The sequence below is a fragment of the Triturus cristatus genome, chromosome 10 (assembly GCF_964204655.1).
Source record: "Triturus cristatus chromosome 10, aTriCri1.1, whole genome shotgun sequence".
NCBI lineage: Eukaryota > Metazoa > Chordata > Amphibia > Caudata > Salamandridae > Triturus > Triturus cristatus.
The window spans coordinates 168,876,786-168,894,860 of NC_140593.1; the positions used below are offsets into that span (position 1 = coordinate 168,876,786).

The window sequence follows — 18,075 nt, forward strand, 5'->3', positions numbered from 1 at the left end:
TGCAGGTTTCTGCAGATGCTTAATATTCTGTAGGAGGTATCGAGGAAGTAGCAAAATAAGTTGTTTTTGCACAGCCAAACTGAGAAAGGACTTAAGCCATCGTTGCTTGGGTTCAGATTGTTTCTCTGCAAAGCAGTTACCAGAATTACTTTCTCAGACCGAAAAATAAAACATTCTACTTTGTGCTACTTCACCACTCTGACACTATGAAGCTCACACGTAAGTGCTATTTCTACATCATTGTAGGAAGTATTAATCATCTAGAGGAGCCAAATATGTTCCACCTAGACCAAAGCCTCTAAACTCTGACTCTCTTGTGTATCTTCTTGTCTTTATGTATCTCTGTATGAATCCAATGGAAGTAGAGAGGGGCCTCACTTACCCAAAGGGACAGGGCACCATGTAGACTATCATGTCAAATTAGGAATTCCCGTTAGGCTTACATATCAAGACTCAACCACATCCTGTGCCTTTATTTCAATCTCACATCATACTTCTCATTCATCCCCGATAACAACCAGGTTCAACACCACACCTATATATTATTATATAAATAATTATTCTCTTTTATTTTCTTATTCATATATCCAATCTCATCTAATAACCAATAATTCAATTAAAAAGTCAAATAATACAATATCACAGTCATATTATACATTAAAACATTAAAATCCCATCAATATAAATTCATTTCTAGAGCAAGAGAGTACAAAACATCACATTACATAAACATAGACAGGGGAAATACAATAGACAATTGCGTGTCTTTTATGGTCACCAATCTTTCAAAATCACTGTTTATATCACAGAGTATCATGAACCGGTAATATCTACTGTGTTCTTCAGTGTCTTCCAGATTTGGTGATAGCTATGCAACAACGCGTTTCGGTGGATACCCCTTGTTCAATGCCACCTTCTTCAGGATAGAAAGATTTTTCCCAAAGTCTAATTAAAAACTGATTCACCTCTATAAAGAAATATAAAAACAAGAAAGTGTATAAAAAACCTATTATGTTCCTCGATTTACAAAGGTAAGATTTATTTTCAACAACCAAACATTTACATCTTCCATGTTTAAAATGTTGTCATTTTTTATATATATAAAATTTCTACATTTCTTCTATTTCATCCTAATTTTCCACCCTGCTTAAATTGGGATATGCACCCTAGTGTATCGGGGTGTCCACATTCATGACTAAAATCATTAATTCCTTATATTTTTACTTATATGCACTTTATTGCTCACACATTCCATCCTACAGAAGTTATGTATATTAATCATAAAATTATATAAAACGTTCAGGAACCCAATCAAACCCGAACTGTCTCCCATGGGCTATAATACCTCATATCTTAGCTCAAATATCTTTTTTTTAAAGGAGTTATCTGATAATAATCTTTAGCACTCACATTTTCATCTTAAAGATACACGTGTGGTCTGGTCAGGTGCTTTTATATTCGCGTGTGATCCTAAATGAAAGATGGACCCAGTGGGAAGTCTGGAATAGAGGGAGATTCAGGCGAGTTCATTTGTATACTCTTAATTTATCAACCACACATCCCCCTCTTCCATTTCCATACCTTTCAAATATCCGCAGTGTAGGAACAGAGCAGATTCTTTCTACACACTGGAATCCAATGAAACTCTATTTTGTTTGTTCAGATCCTGTATTTTTCTTAATCTTATCTGGAGGCAAGGTTCTTTCTTTTATCAATTTTAAAACCTGAAAAGATCAGAGAGAGGGATTGTATTTAATCCTTTATTAGTGTAATAAATAATGTCAATGTATGGTATAATTCCTCCTAATTTTCCAAGACTGTACTTCAGTCGTGTTTATACCTTGTATTTCACAAACACAGCAATTGTCTTCCTTTTCTCATTCGTATCTGAATTATTCCTAACTAACATAGAGAGGATGTTTATTACTAATAGTTCTATTCTCTATATGAATCCACCAGGGTGTGTGCTTGCTGAGCTAAAACATGTTCTGCAGCTCAGTCAGTATAAGTATATTAACTTGTTGCAATGTTGGTGAGTCGTGCGAATAAGGTATATGAAAGGATAAACAAACCTAGATTGAACATGGTGAACAACAAAACAGTGACACCAGAAGGTTACCACGTCCCACTGGAGGGATGCACAGAAGTACTTCTCCCTCTCAAGTGAGCACACAAACTTTGCAGAACTTGGGAACTCTTGTAAGAATGTCACCAACCAAGTAAAGGCTTAATAGTGATGTGGGTTTCATGTCTCAATGTCGCAAACCTTCAACTTTATAACTTCAAGACAGCCACATCAGCAACACCATCTTCCTAAAGGTTAAATGTAACATTGTTATAAGGCCCACTTCTACAACAACAATGAGAAAGAACAACTGAGTGACCCCTGTCAGCCAACTAATATAGGAGTATTAATACTCTTGCCCCACTACTTGGAACCTTATATGGTATTAAAATCTACATCCCTTCGGAGGGCTGTCACTTGACACCCTGGTAGGAGGGCTACCTGATCTGATAACTACTGCTCAGACCTGAGCCACTATGATGGTCATGGACCAGGGGTACTCTTGTTTTACAGAAGTGGATTCAGATGCTTGTGGAACCCCTTCTATAATACTGTTAGCATAGCCCTATGCAAATGAGGGTAACACTTTGCCTCTGCATCTGCGCCGTATTATGGAAGTGAGCAAACACAAGTAAATGATGGAGGGAGCGCTGAAACTTTTTGGACACTCACCCCCAGTCACAGATCTGGGTTGAATCGATCATCATTCTTTAGCTCACTTCGCCACCTCAGTTTAGACCTAGCTATATGCAAATCAGTCTTGACCCTGTGCCACATGGGAACGGTCCAACCCAAACTGTTAAGCCAGGACTTCCCTGAACCGGAAACAAGCTGCCTGGGACCGGTTTCTAGGTAACACCCTTCATCAGCCAGGCGAGCTTGAATCCAGTGGCAAAGTGAGCAAGAGACCCAAGTCTGGGCATACCCTGCCAACTTAGGGCAAACAAAGCAAACATAAGGAGATGATGGACGGAGAGCTGAAACCTTTCAGACACTCACCCCCAGTCACAGATCTGGGTAGAATCTATCATCATTCTTTAGCTCACTTCAATTATGGAAGTGGGCACTGAGTCAAACAGCCCATCAGGAGGTGCACTGAGAGTGCGCCACAAAAAGGTGGTGCCCCTGTGACAGCCTCATGGAGTGGAAAAAGGAGGTCCATTGGACCCCACAGACTTCTGCCTGTAGGTGGGTACAATCACTCACTGCATCCCCCGCAGGGGGCATCTCTGTTTACCTTGAAAGTGCATGTCAGGTGTCAACTGCGCTGTGAAAGCAGACTGGCTGCTTCAAACAGCCAGTCCATCTTTCACTAATTTGCTACCTCTTGGGCAGCAAGAGTCAAAGCTGTCTTGGGTGTAATGCATTATTAGTAATAGGATGTCCCCGTTTGCACCCGGTGTACTTACGTACATGTTATACAGCCCATGGTGCCATTCACCTTCTGGTAATGTATCGTTCCATGTGTGCTTCTAGCACACTCAATGTGTATTTGCAGGAGCTGATGATTGCGGAAACTTTGAACTCTAGTACAACTCTAGTACAACTCTTAAATGAACAGAGGAAGCTTCACAACATTTGATTCAAACAGAACAGTGTACATGCTCACAAGAGTGTCTTAGCAAACCTGTAATTAAAAGAAAAGACTGGAAGATTGTGGTGTTCTATTCTGCAGAGCACACGTAGTTCACACAGAATATATAATCTCATGTCTCATGTCCATTTTTCCATTTCCTTTTCTATTTTATAACCTATTATAAATGTCTGGCAGACTGTTTATTTGGGAATACTGCACTCCATTGATAATACAGTGAGGGCACAGTCACCTAAAACAAGCATTTTTGGAGAAAGCATTGGAGTATTGGATTGTTCACCAGCATCAGTTCTGGAGACATGCAACTTAAATCAGGTGTCAGCATCTAAACCCTATCAATGAAGGTTTCCACCAACCACACACAAAGGCAGATGAAACAGTCTCATCCCAACCACACAGTGCTCTTGTCTCAGGCACTTGTTAGTGAGATAGATTCAGTTTCAGTCTAAAATGCGAAAAGAGAGGACATTTATGATTAGTACAGGTCACTTGATTTTTGGTCTCCATGTCCTGACATTTTAGGTGTTTAGAAATGTTAGGTGCGGTCGCTCTCCTGTGTCATTTTCATTGGTCATTGACCATCAGTCAGGAATGGAGCCCACACCTGCTAGTAGGTGTCCAGTTTATCAGCTAGTGTGTAAATGAGCATCATGTAGGAGGCAGTCTTAAACATTTCGGTCAACCATTCTGTGTGCTTGGTTGTGTGTGGGGAATGGTAGTGCCAATAGATACATAGTTTGGCGGAGGCCAGTTCAGTGGCAAGAAAACAGCGCCCATGATGTGCCATTGGGGGAGGATTTCATGTGTTGTGCAGGAACACCACTTGACGGGTAAAGGGGAGATGCAGGATTCTGCATAGTGTGTCTGTCACTGCTGTCCACAGGTCCGGACAATCGTACAGGATATGCATAATGCCGCATCCCCAGGGTTTGCATTGCCAGCATCGTGAATGATGCAGAAGGCCTGGATGTTCCAATTGTGAGGGGGCCCAGTACCAATCCTGCACCATCTTGAAAAGACAGAATTTCATCCTATATGCCCTCACATTGTCGTCCAAGTTTTAGAGGACCTCAGTTCAATCCTCGCTTTCAATGGGCAGATTTGCTTGCCATATAGTTCACAGGCACTGCAATTGGGGCAGTGAGTACTTATGCCATATCAGAAAGGTTATACAGACCCAAGATCACCCCGCTACAGCGGCTTTTAGTGGAGATAGATACAATTGGGTAGGGCGCTCTTGGCCATGGTGGTGTGCCCAAACTGTTAAAAAGACAGTGGCCGGTTCCTCACTCAAGCGGAAAAGGCTTTGAGGGGTTTGTGATCGAGGGTCTGAAAGAGAGGTTTTTTTCCCACTTGTCACCATATAGGCTAGTCAGGCATAGCGCCCCTGGTACAGAGGAGAGCCCCCTCGTGTATGCAAGGCTTGATTGAGAGGAGAGTGTGGAAGTGTTTCCAGGCCTGAGCCGTAGCTCAGATCATATCATTTGCAGAGCACAGCTTAAGTGCACCATACATGTAAAGCAGTTATAGACCGTGCAAGCTTTGAGAGATGTTTTTCTCTAACAGGACCCAGAGGGGGAGATTGTTTATCTCTTATTGCATAAAGACATGTTGCGCGAGCTAGAGTGCTAGGGAGTAGTAATCAACTGAGGGATTTCCCAGGCCGCCATACTTTTCTGCCAGTGATCAACTTGGTGATCACCAGCCATGGTCTGCTGATCGCCAGCTGTGGTCAAGACTTTGATAGTCTTATCAATGGGTCGGAGCAGTGTGATCAGGAGCAGTAACAGTAGCATGGCCAAGACGTAAGTGAATCTTGGGAGGATAACCATCTTGATGGCCTGCACCTGGCCCCAGAGTGAGAAGTTAAGATGCGTCCACTTGGCAAAGTCTGCTTGTGTCCGTGTCAGGAGGGGATCTAGATTGTCCTTCGTCATGCGGTCCAAAACTCTGTTGATATAGACACCCAAGTATTTGAGGCGGGATGGTGTCCAGCAAAATCAATAGCACTGAATGGCAGCCACTGTCGTGGACAGGGAGTCGGATAGTGCTTTGCTTCTGTCCCAGTTTTTCTTGTATCCCAGAATCGGCACAAACTTGTCAATAAGAGTCAGGAGGGCTGGTAGGGCTCAAGGAAGGCTTTTAAGTGTCAGTAAGATATCATCAGCGTAGAGGAGAAAGGAGGAGGGCCCCCAGGGTGGGGATAGCCACAATATCCGTTGATTGATGTATGGTTGCGACCAATGGTTTCAGTGCTAATGAGAAGAGCAGTGACGAGAGCGGGCACCTCTGCAGTGTCCCACATTGCATTGGGAAGGGGGCAGATAAGAAGCCCCTGCAATTTACCTGTGTCGAGGGGGTGTTGAATAACAATCAAACTCGTGCTATGCAATTGTCTCCAAGGCTGAACTTGCCGATGGATCGCAAAGAGGTATCTCCATTTAATGCAGTCGAATGCCTTTTCGGCATTGAGAGAAAGGACTAGCGCCTTGTCGGGCATGTCTTTAGCCAGCCAGAGGACATGACTCAGGGTTCTAAGATAGATGTGAGAAGTTTGGCCTGAGATGAAGCCGACCAGCGTGGGGTGTATTAGCATATGGATGACTGCCTTAAATCGGGCTGCCAAGACGCTGGCCAAGATCTTGTTATATGGAGTTATATGGGTCGGTAGCTGTCGCAGGTCAGCGGGTCTTTACCTAGCTCAGGGAGGACTGTTATAAGGGCCTCGTTAGAAATCGGTCCTAAGCTTCCTGTCTGGTCCACCTCTTTGTATGCTGCCTGGAGAGATTCTGCCATGTCTGGTGATGACCATTTGTAAAATTCTGCGGTAAAGTCATCTTCCCTGGGAGTCCTGCTATATGGTTTGGCGGAGATGGCCCGTGCATTGTTCTCTCTGGTGATCGCTCCCAAGAGTAACTTCCGCCCATCATCACTCAGCTGAGGGAGATGGACTGTACAGAGAAAGCTGTTGATGCTGGCCTGGTCAGTGATTGTTTCTGGAGTGTCAAGGCACCTATAATACTCCATGAAATTATCCGCTATTCCTTGGGGTGTGTGATGAGATGACCGGTTTGGTCTTCAATAGCCAGGAAAGTGGAGCCTGCCTCATGTTTTCGACGCTGGGCTGCAAGTAATCTGATGTCCTTCTCACTGTTTGTAATGATGCTATCTGGGTTTATGGAGCGCATAATCCAATTTGGAGGTGAAATGAGTGATCAGGTCCATTTTTGCCTTCTCCAACCCTTGACAGGTGGAGTCAGTGGGAAGGGGGAATATGATTGGGTCAGGACCTGGATTATCATTTCCAGGGAGGCCTGTTGGGTCACCCTTTGCTTATTATGAAGGGCAACGTCGCACATGAATTGACCCCTGATGGTGGCCTTCTCCTGGCGATTGCCCAGAGCGTCTGTGTGGATGTGCCAGATCCCTTGAAAGCTAATCGGGGAGTGGTCAGGGAGTGAGGCTTCTAGAAGGAGGGCATCCAATACCGTTGGCACAAGGGATGGGGAGATAAGGAAATAGTTCAGTCTAGACTGGGTGCCGTGCACCGGCAATAGATGGGTTTATGACTTGTCGGACGGGTAAAGAAGGTGCTAGATGTCAAAGATGCCATAGTCCACCTGGATATTTAGTAGGATCACTTTGTCCATGTTGGTGACCCTGTCCAGCAGGCCGGTGCGGCCCAGTACCGTCTCCAGGGTCATGTTCCAGTCCCCTCCCAGTAATACGGATGTAAAACCAGTTCCACGAGGATGCTGTTGAGATGTAGAAGGAATGTCACATTAGTTCCTACCGGGGCAAAAATCGACCCTACACATAGGATCTTGAGGCGAGCATATATGCATCTCCCCTCCGGGTCTGCTCATGTCTTAAGAATAGTACATGAGAGTGATTTGGGCAGCAGAATGGCCACTCTGCATTTCCACAGTGTAGCATGTCCCTAGAGAGTGGCTACGTTGATCGACTGCTGTGTATAACCTTGCCCACCCAGTCACATTTAAGTGTGTCTGTCTCAGGGCCGGTGACGTGGATTTCCTGCAGCTAGGCTATGTCTGAATGTTTTGAGTTCAGGTAGGCCAGGACTTTTTTATGCTTGATATAGTGGGTGAGGCTGTGTACGTTCCAGGATAGGATCATCAAGGGTGTCAATGCCATGAATAGAGGGTGTGGCGTCTGGCCGGGGGGGGGGTGTAAGGGGGTTGGGAAGCGTGATGTGATTAATGATATCTGCACGTGGATCAGAGCTGTTGGGACGGGCCTAAAAGGAGGGAGGGTGGATAGGGAAGTGCGGTGGAAGGGGCTTTTGTACAGGGGGTTGGAGGTTGGCAGGGAGGTTTTGCGACCTTCTCCTAAGAAGGGCAGGGGAGAAGGGGATATTGCTTTGATCAGAGGAGCTGAAGCCTCAAATGTGCTGATCTGCTGAACCCCTGGCCTGGTCCGGAGAGTACGTGAAATGGGTTCCATGTCCTCTTAAAGAAGAAGGAGGGGTGATGACAGTGACGGACAAGGGACAGCGGTGTAGTCCCTTGTGTCTGCGAGGGAGAGATCCAAATGGAAATGGAGTGGAGAAGATTCAGTGGTGGCGTGGGACGTCGCTACGATATATCAGGTAGATCTCAGCCAGGGGGGAGCCTCCGTCATGCAAGACATCCAACTTGGCTGACCGGGAGAGGATGGGGCACAGCTGAGCTCCGGAGGGAATTATCTCCTTTATTACAATGTGGTATAAGAAAAGAAATAGCATTTAACATCATGTACTGCAATAGAAAAATAGCCCATAATGGCAGATCATGTAATTTAACAGAGTAAAGTTAAGGTTTGGAAACTTGGATATATGAATGCAGAGGTAGAGACAATGAGAAAAATTGGAAGTACTCATCAGTTTGGCATTGTGTGGAGTCAAGGTGGTGCCTGGTGGTTGTTGTCACCCATTTTGGAGGCCCCAGGAGTTTTTAGAGGAGAGCGGGACTTGTCCCTTCCCAATTCCTGTGTGAAGTCCACCATCGCCCTGATGGCTCTGTTCCTCCTGCTGTTGGAGAGGGATTGGGAGCCCTTTTCCTATGGCCTGCCCAGTCACCGGGATTGTACACTAGCCATGAAAGCAGGAGTGCCCCCATCGTGAGCAGGGAGGTGAGTCGTGTCCATAGGGGAATCTTGCAGAGTGTCCAAGAAGGCTTGCAAGTCTTCTGGCTCCAGGAAGTCTCTAGACTTGCCCTTTATGTTCATCCACACCCAGGGCATCTCAAATAGTCCATATTTAATGTATCTTTTATGCAGTGCTCGTCAGAGATCTAGGTAGGCCCGTCACTTTTTATTAATCTCTCTGGATAAGTCCCCCGCCATTCGGATGTCGTGCCCTTTATAGTCATAGAGTCCCTGGTTGTGAGCCGTGTTCAGGATTTGTCAGACCTGGTAGTGTCTCAGACAGCATGCAACAAGCGGATCGGGTTTGTCTCTGCTGGCCGGTCTTCGGGCGCTGACATGATGGCTGCATTGGACCTCCAATGGTGGGGTGAAAGTGAGACCCATGAGGTGTGGGAGTAAGTTGCAGAGAAATCACCCTGCAACGCTCACTCTTCTCTGGGAAGCCGAAAAAACATATATTGTCTCTCTGGCTCCTATGTTCTAGGTCAGTGACCTTATGAATGGGCTGCTTGAGTTCTGATCTCTGGGCATCTGAGTTTGTCGCTTGTGTTTCCAGCACTGTGACACAGGTGTCAGTGTCATGTAATCACCCTTGGAATGCCCATATTTTTGCCCTAATGGACTTCATATCAGTGGTAAGGTCCGTGATCTTGGCATCCATTATTTCAAGTCTGTGGCTCACTGTTGTAATTTCCTGCAGGATGTATTACATTGGATCAACCGGACATTTTGGCAGTGCCAGTGTCGGCGCGGAATCCCAGCCTGCACCAATCTTAGTTCCACAGGAGCGAAGAAACAAGTCCCAAAATTCCCAGAGAACAGCACCCGGAGGAATATAGAAAGACTCACTCACAGGTAACTGTTCACTAAAAGTAGGGGGAATAAACCATAGAGTGACCACGACTCTTCCCCATAGGCAGACACAGGAAACGTTGGTGTGTGAAAACAGGATACTCAAATGCTGAAAATATAATGCAATACAGATGGATATAACTACAATGATTGATTGTCTACAGCTACAACAGCTACAACAACAATGATTAATGCAAGTAAAATTCTATGGTGTCAGTCCACTTACCCGCTGTGACGAGGCTAGAACGTCCAAAATACACAACTGGCAGTAGAAAGGCGTCTGTTATCTGCCAAAGGACTGAAAGAAATGGCCTCAAGATTCTTAGATGGAAGTTTCTAAAGGGAAACTAGAGTAGCAGACAACCCCACACACACACACAAGTCCAATCTGGGGCTAATTGGGAAGATTGGGGCCAAAGACAAAAGGGGACTAAAGTCCTGAATAAGACAGTAAGCGCAAAGTGTAGATCGGCTTAAAACTGTAGGGATAAGATCTACAACAAGAACGCTTTAGCCAGGGGACTAAAGGAACTTCAGTAAACCCACTCATAACGTGCTGGCCGGATCACAAGGCAAGAAGTGAGCGGAGCAGCCACGAATATGAATTTCGGCAAGAAAAACAGGAGGAGGTGAAAGAAACGAACGGCGCAACTTGCTGGCCGGCTCAAAGAACTTTAGAGCGGAGCAGCCACGCATACGCGTCCGGGAGAAGGGTGCAGGTGAACAGCAAAGATCCCACAATGTAGCGTGCTGGCCGGCTCACCTGCGGACAAGAGCGGAGCAGACACGCCTACGCGTTGAGATTGAAGGCAGGAGGAATAGCGGGAAAGAACAACCGTATAGCGTGCTGGCCGGCTCTCCTGATAACGAGAGCAGAGCAGCCACGCATGTGTACTCTAGGGAAATAAGGGACTCACAGGGAATGCAAGCGGAAGTCAGCTGCGTAAGATGTAGGGCGAGACAGCTGGGATCCAACTTGTATCTTGAATGGCACAGAAGACGCAGGTCTGCGACGTACAATGCCGCTGGGAACAGGAACGGAACGGGAGCAAAAGGGAGCGTGGTCACATGACAGTATCAGTAAGCCAAGCAACGGCTTCCGTTTGTGACGGCCTTTTACGTGAGTTAGGGGCCGTCTCGCAAGAACCGAAATCAGTGGACTGACAGAGTTTGAACCAGCACTAATACTCTACTTGTTTTCAGACCCATCCCAAGCTACACGAAGCCTGAGCCCTAATAGTTCTCCCACCCAAAGGCCTATTTATGGGACGAGGCTTAGATGGATGAAGAGCATGGAATCTGCGCACCAGTATAGGGGCATGCACATTTTCAGCAGGTTCCCACGACCTGTCTTCTGGAGCATAGCCTACCCAATCAATAAAGTATTGCAGTTTACCGCTATGTCTACGGGAATCTAACATTCTTTTCACTTCGTACTCTTTTTCTCCTTTTATGTGTATTGGAGGTGGAGGATTTTCTGGTACAAGGGGGGGGAATATATTTTTTGAGTAAAGAACAATGAAATACAGGATGTATCCGCATGTTCTCGGGCAAATGTAACTGAAAGGTAACTGGTGTGATAATCTTTTGCACTACATAAGGACCTATAAACCGGGGTTGTAGTTTCTTAGGTCCCCGTAATCTCAGGTTTCTGGTGGATAACCAAACCTTCTCTCCGATTTCATAAGTGGGTTCTGGGTGACGGTGTTTGTCAGCCTGTTGTTTCATTGCTTCCTTGGCTCTTTGTAATTCTTTTTTGGCTTTTTCCCAGAGGGCCAAGAGGGATTAGTGATGTGTTTTGAGTGCAGGGATTCTTTCTAATTCCAAGGGTAATGGGTAGGCATTTAGGGTGGTAAGCAAACAAAAAGAAGAAGGGAGAAATGCCAGTAGCGGAATGTGTACTGTTGTTATATGCTAATTCAGCTAAAGGAAGGGCTTGTACCCAGTCCCCAGTGATTGTGGACCATAGACAGCGTAAGTATTGCTCCAACGTCTGATTGGTTCTTTCTGTTTGCCCATCTGTCTGAGGGTGGTATGCTGTGGACAGCCTATGGTCCATGCCACGGGCTGTACACATGCCTTGCCAGAACCGGGACACAAATTGTGCCTCTCTATCCGATATAATGATGGAAGGGAGACCATGTAAATGAAGTAGGAATATTTGTACTAGATCTTTAGAAGAGGGTATCTTTTTTAAAGGAATAAAATGTGCCATCTTAGTTAACATGTCAACTACTACGAATATAGTGTTGTATCCTTGACTTCTGGGGAGCTCAGTGATGAAATCCATACTGATGGAATGCCAGGGTGCAGGGGGAACAGAGGTTGTTCTTAGAAGTCCTGCAGGAGCACAATGTAAGGATTTCTGTCTAGCACAGATTGAGCATGAGCTGACAAAATTAGTGACGTCTTTGATCATCTCTTCCTACCAGAACCATCTTTGGCAAGTTTTCAGTGTTTTGTGACTTCCTGGATGCCCTGCCAGCATGCTATTGTGACACCACTGTAATAGTTGTTGTCGTAATGCAGGAGTGGGTACCCATAACTGTTTATCGTGGTAATAAAGCCCATCCCTAATCTGGTTAACAGGATCTTTTTCTCATTCAGCTGCCGATATGGTAGCATATTGATGTCTTAACTGGTCTATAAACTCTAAGGGTATATCACCTTGGTGTTCTTCTACCCCTATTAGTTTGTCACCAGGTATAATAGGAGAACAGGAAGCTTGAGAGACAACTTTATCTTGTTCTAGCTGAGACAGGGTTTAGGCTTTGCCGTGCCGGGGCCCAGGGCGATATGTAATGATAAAATCGTATTCACTAAAGAATGATACCCATCTCATGTGTCGTGGAGTGAGTGCCCTGGCTGATCGAAAGAACTGAAGGTTCCTATGGTCTGACTAGATGGTGACTACATGAAGGGAGCCCAGAAGATAATGTCTCCATTCTTGGAATGCAAGTTTTATGGCTAACAGTTCTCATTCTCCAATTGTGTAGTTCTGTTCAGCAGGCAACAGGGTTTTTGAGAAGTAGACCACATGATGTAGGTGTCCGGTGTCTTTGTCTCGTTAAAGAACTCCTCCAACTGCATACTGGGAGGCATCTGCTTCAACGTAATACGGCTGTGTATTATCAGCATGTCTGATGACTGGTGCAGTGGTGAACCGTTCTTTCAACTTGCCGAAGGCTTGTTCGGCATCTTCTGACCATTTAAACTGAACTCCTTTCCGCAAAAGTTGTGTTATAGGGAACACCAAGTCGGAAAAGTGATCAATGAACCTTCGGTAGAAGTTCGCAAATCCTATAAAGGATTGGACTTCTTTTACTGAGCAGGGACTCGGCCATTTAACCAATGCTTCTATCTTTTTTGGGTCCATATGAACACCTTCTGGATAGATTACAAATCCCAAAAAGTCCACTTGTGTGGTATGGAAGGTGCTTTTATTAAGCTTGGTGAATAGCTGGATTTCCTTCAATTTCTGCAATATTTTCCTTACGTGGGAGATATGCTCTTGTTCGGACTGAGAATAGATCAATATATTGTCTATAAAGACGATCACGAAGACGTCAAGGTATTCCCTCAGTATTTCATTGACGAAGAACTGAAATGCCGCAGGGGCATTGCAGAGGCCAAACGGCATCACACAATATTGATATAATCCGAACTTCGTCCGAAAGGCCGTCTTTCACTCATCTCCTTCTTTAATACGTATGAGGTGATAGGCCCCCCTTAGATCTATTTTGGTAAAGATCTTGGCTCCTCGAACCTAATCCAATAGAACAGAAATAAGTGGAAGAGGATATTTGTTTTTTACAGTGACTTTGTTGAGCGCTCAATAGTCCAAACAAGCGAGTAAACCTCCTTCTCTCTTAGGAATAAAGAAGAGAGGTGATGATACAGGAGAAGTAGAATGTTGTATGGACCCCTTTTTTAACATATCATCGATGTATTGGTGTAGGTATTCTGTCTCGGGTGCTGTTAAGGCGTAGATACGACTGACTGGCAATACTGCTCCGGGGACAAGGTCTATTCGACAGTCATAGCTCCTATGAGTTGGCAAAGCGGTGGCTTTTGCTTCATCGAAGACTGAATGATATTCTTCATAGAGTACCGGAAGGCAAGACGTGGCTGATACCGTATGTACAGCACAGCAGAGGGAATTATTCCATTCTCTAACTTCTTGGTAGCAATTCAGAATGCAGTGGTGAGACTTTAAGGTCACTGTTCTTGCAACCCAGTCAATTAGGGGATTATGTATTTGCAACCAGGGAACCCCTAGAATGGCACTGAAGTTGGGGGCATCTATGAGATCAAACGATATTGCTTCGGAATGACCGTTGCTGCATACCATCTCTATTGGCAGAGTTTGATAGGTTATCAACCCAGATGACAATTGTGTTCCATCTACCGCTCCCACCGGTTCTGGACATTGTTTTAACATAAAAGGAATTCCTGCTGTTTTGGCCAACTGGATAGCAAGAAAGTTCCCCGTTGCCCCTGAATCCAATAATATGAACAAGTTCTTTCTACATTGTGTGGATATCACTAGGGTAACAGACAAGGTAAAGTGTTTCGGCACCAGGGGAACGATGTTGTTTTGTTTTGAGACCTTGGGGAATAGAACACTTGAAGAATCAGGCTCAACTTTCTTCAAACCCACTAGTTTTCCGACTGCTGAGTAGACACTTGACTACTAGCTATACTCTTTGAAGCAGAGCGAAGTCTTACTGGACATTCTCTGGCATAATGTCCTCCTTTTCCACAGTATAAGCAGAGATTATTCTTTCTTCTCTTGTCTTTCTCTTCCATTGACAAAGGGTTTCTTAGGCCTCCTGCATGGGTTCAGTAGTATCTTTGGTGTCTTTCTTTTCGGTCCTGATCATCAAATATTTGGAGGGACTGAAGCGGGATTTCTCCCATTTACGTTCATGCAATCTATGATCTAGTTTGACAGTCAAATCAATGAAAGCAGGACAATCTTCTGGGGGATCAACTATTTGAGACAACAAGTCCTTAAGTTCATCGCAAAATCCGCGATAAAATAAAGATGTCCTTTTTTCTTCCGGCCAATGCCTCTCTGCTACCAGCCTGTTGAAACTAGTGATATATGATAGCAAATCCTTCGATCCCTGTCTAAGATTAAGAAGAGCATTGTCACTAGCCTGTATGAACGTGTGCTTGGAAAAGAGGCTTCTCATCTTTTCTTGAAATAACGTATAGTTATATAATAGGGGGGGTCATTGTTTTCTACCAGCGGTAAAACCCAATCTGCTGCGTTGCCAGCTAAATAGGAAATAACAAAGGCGACTTTGGATGCATCATCCGGGAATGGAGCCGCCTTACAAAAAACAGAAGTTGGCATTGGTTCATGAAAACACTGAATTTTGAACTGTCTCCGTTAAAACTCTCAGGCATAGCAAGAGGAACCGGACTGGGGGTATGGACTGTGAAATAAACAGGAGGTAAGTTACCTTCTCCTTGCAAAGAGGTGCTAGAGGTATGGGAAGGGACCGTGAAATGTGCAGGTTGTATGTAACTTCTTCTGCTCCTGGGTATGTGTTTTTAGTTGAAGTAACTCTGTATGTGGTCTCTGATTTCCTGTCCTTAACCTCCCTACCTCAGATTGTAAATCTACTAATGCTATGGCCAACTCTTCTACTGGGGGACTCTGTAAGGCATTATGTAAGGAGGAGTCTAGAAAGGCACTAGCCCCTTCCTGGTGCATCTTCGCTCAGGTAGAATTTTATTCTTGGGCTTGGCTTTCTGTGGCGCGGAATCCCAGCCTGCACCAATCTTAGTTCCACAGGAGCAAAGAAACAAGTCCCAAAACTCCCAGAGAACAGCACCTGGAGGAATATAGAAGGACTCGCTCACAGGTAACTGTTCACTAATAGTAGGGGGAATAAACCATAGAGGGACCACCACTCTTCCCCATAGGCAGACACAGGAAACGTTGGTGTGGGAAAACAGGATACTCAAATGCTGAAAATATAATGAAATACAGACGGATATAACCACAATGATCGATTGGATACTAAAGGGACACTAGAGTAGCAGACACCCCCCCACACACACACAAGTCCAATCTGGGGCTAATTGGGAAGTTTGGAGCCAAAGAAAAAACGGGACTAAGGTCCTGAATAGGACCGTAAGCGCAAAGGGGACTAAAGGAACTTCAGTAAACCCACTCATAACGTGCTGGCCGGCTCACAAGGCAAGAAGTGAGGGGAGCAGCCACGATTATGAATTTTGGCAAGAAAAACAGGAGGAGGTGAAAGAAACGAATGGCGCAACGTGCTGGCCGGCTCAAAGAACTTCAGAGTGGAGCAGCCACGCGTACGCGTCCAGGAGAAGGGTGCAGGTGAACAGCAAAGATCCCACAACGCAGCGTGCTGGCCGGCTCACCTGCGGACAAGAGCGGAGCAGACACGCCTACGCGTTGAGATTCAAGGCAGGATGGATAGCGGGAATGAACAAGCATATAGCATACGGGCCGGCTCCCCTGAGAACGAGAGTGGAGCGGCCACGCATACGTACTCTAGGGAAATAAGGGACTCACAGTGAATGCAAGCGGAAGTCAGCTGCGTAAGATACAGGGAGAGACAGCCGGGATCCAACTTGTATCTTGAAGGGCACAGAAGACGGAGGTCTGTGACATACAACGCCGCTGGGAGCAGGAACGGAACAGGAGCAAAAGGGAGCGTGGTCACATGACAGTCTCAGCAAGCCAAGCAACGGCTTACGTTTGTGACGGCCTTTTACGTGAGTTAGGGGCCGTCTCGGAAGTACATGCTGGGCCATGACCTCAGTGAAAAGTAGCTGATGGGTCCCCTTCCTGGATGCCATGACGGCATTCACAGTTGGCAACTAGGGGTCCAGAGGAACGTTTGTGGGTGGTTTGAGTGGCACACGAGGCAAGATTGAGTCCTCAACCTCTGTGAGTCCTCCTGGCATGCTAGGTCCCCCAGAGCTGTGGTGATCGTGTTGAGAGGCCAAAGAGGTCACAGCTAGGAATCACCTGTAGTCGAGTAGGAGGTCTGCCACCCCTTGGCTGAGGAATGCTGGTTCAATGTGTTGGGGTGGGGGAGAGGAGCAGGAGCTACCTCATAAAGCTGGGTGGGAGTTGCCGGGTAAAATAATAAGGTTTGGGGAAACCTTGGATTCCTGAAGGGCAGTCAGAGTTAACACAATGAAGGTGCTGTTACCCGGCTGTGGGTGCCAAGTGGGATATTTGGAGGAGTCAAGGTGGTGCATAGTCTGGTCTGCTCGGCTGGTTTGGGTTGGAAACAAAAGATTGCCATTCTCAGGTGGCCAGCCGAGAGTGGGAGGTCAACTCACTGTTATAGTGCCAGTTCAGAACATGCTAGAGAACCGGGAACAGGTGTGTGCAGGCTGATGAAGGTAGGCCAGGCCAGGTGCTTCACCCCACCAGTGGTGCATAGGTGCAGCAATGATACCGCAATGGGGGGGTCAGTTGAATAATAGGAGCAAGCTGGGTTCAGGGGCCGGCGGTCTAGGGTCCAACATTTTCTAACCCTGGCCAGAACGGGGTGGTCATTGCATACATGCACAGGTGTCGGGACGCCTGTTGCACTCAGTGCCTACCTCGTGTTTGGGCTAGGCAGGAGTGTCTTGTGTTATGAATGGAAGGTGCTGATCGAATTAACCAGGATATGTGGTGTCCGAAATGAGGTCTCAATAGTGGAGGGCGTTCTGTCCCTAGGCCTCATGAAGGCAGGTCCATCTTCCAGTAGCAGCTGGTCCGTGGTTAAAACGGATGTAGGGGTCTGTTTAGGACAGGGCCCGCAGGCCTTATAAGGAGATGGGGCATGGGCTGCGGCGGTTTAGTGCAGCCATGGTCGGAGAGAAGGAGAGAGCATGAGGCAGGTTAAGAGGACTCCTAGAGGCGCCAAAAAAGTAGAGGTCTTCAGCAGGTGGTCCTCAAGGGTCAAGATGCGGCTATATGAGGAAACCACAGGGGCGGCTCCTCCTCAGGAGTGGAGGAGCATTGCCTAGCCTGCTGTAAGTGCAGTAGGCAAACACAAATAAATAAAATGGCATTTCAATGCCATTTTATTTATTTGCCACCGCACCAACTCACGCTGTCTACAGTGTGAGCGTGGAGGTGGGGCTGAATCCTACAAATGCAGGATGTCAGCACTGGTCTACAGTGCGTATGTCGGATTGGCCAGCCGTCTTGCGAGGGCCAGCCCGACATGCGCACTGTCGACCCAGCAAACCAAAGGCTGTTAAACAGCTTGAAGATTGCTGGCACAGACCCCCAGCCTCAAAATGAGCGTTGGGTGAGCCTGCTCCCACCAATACTTGGGCTGCTTTTACAGCATGAAAGCAGCTCCAGGATTAGTTGGAGTTCCGCTCCTTCCTTTTCCTGCTTGTGGAAAGGAGAAGTGCCGCAGCG

The 18,075-nt window shown here is 46.2% G+C and overlaps 1 long non-coding RNA gene across 1 annotated transcript; it reads right to left on the reverse strand.

Annotated features, from left to right (window-relative positions):
* Positions 1-540: 540 nt before the first annotated feature.
* LOC146789171 (uncharacterized) lies at positions 541-16,377 on the reverse strand. Its single transcript, XR_014969759.1, has 4 exons — positions 16,216-16,377; positions 1,582-1,724; positions 1,411-1,499; positions 541-967 (listed from the first exon to the last, which is right to left on the reverse strand). It is a non-coding gene; the product is annotated as an uncharacterized LOC146789171 (long non-coding RNA).
* Between the last annotated feature and the right edge of the window lie 1,698 nt (positions 16,378-18,075).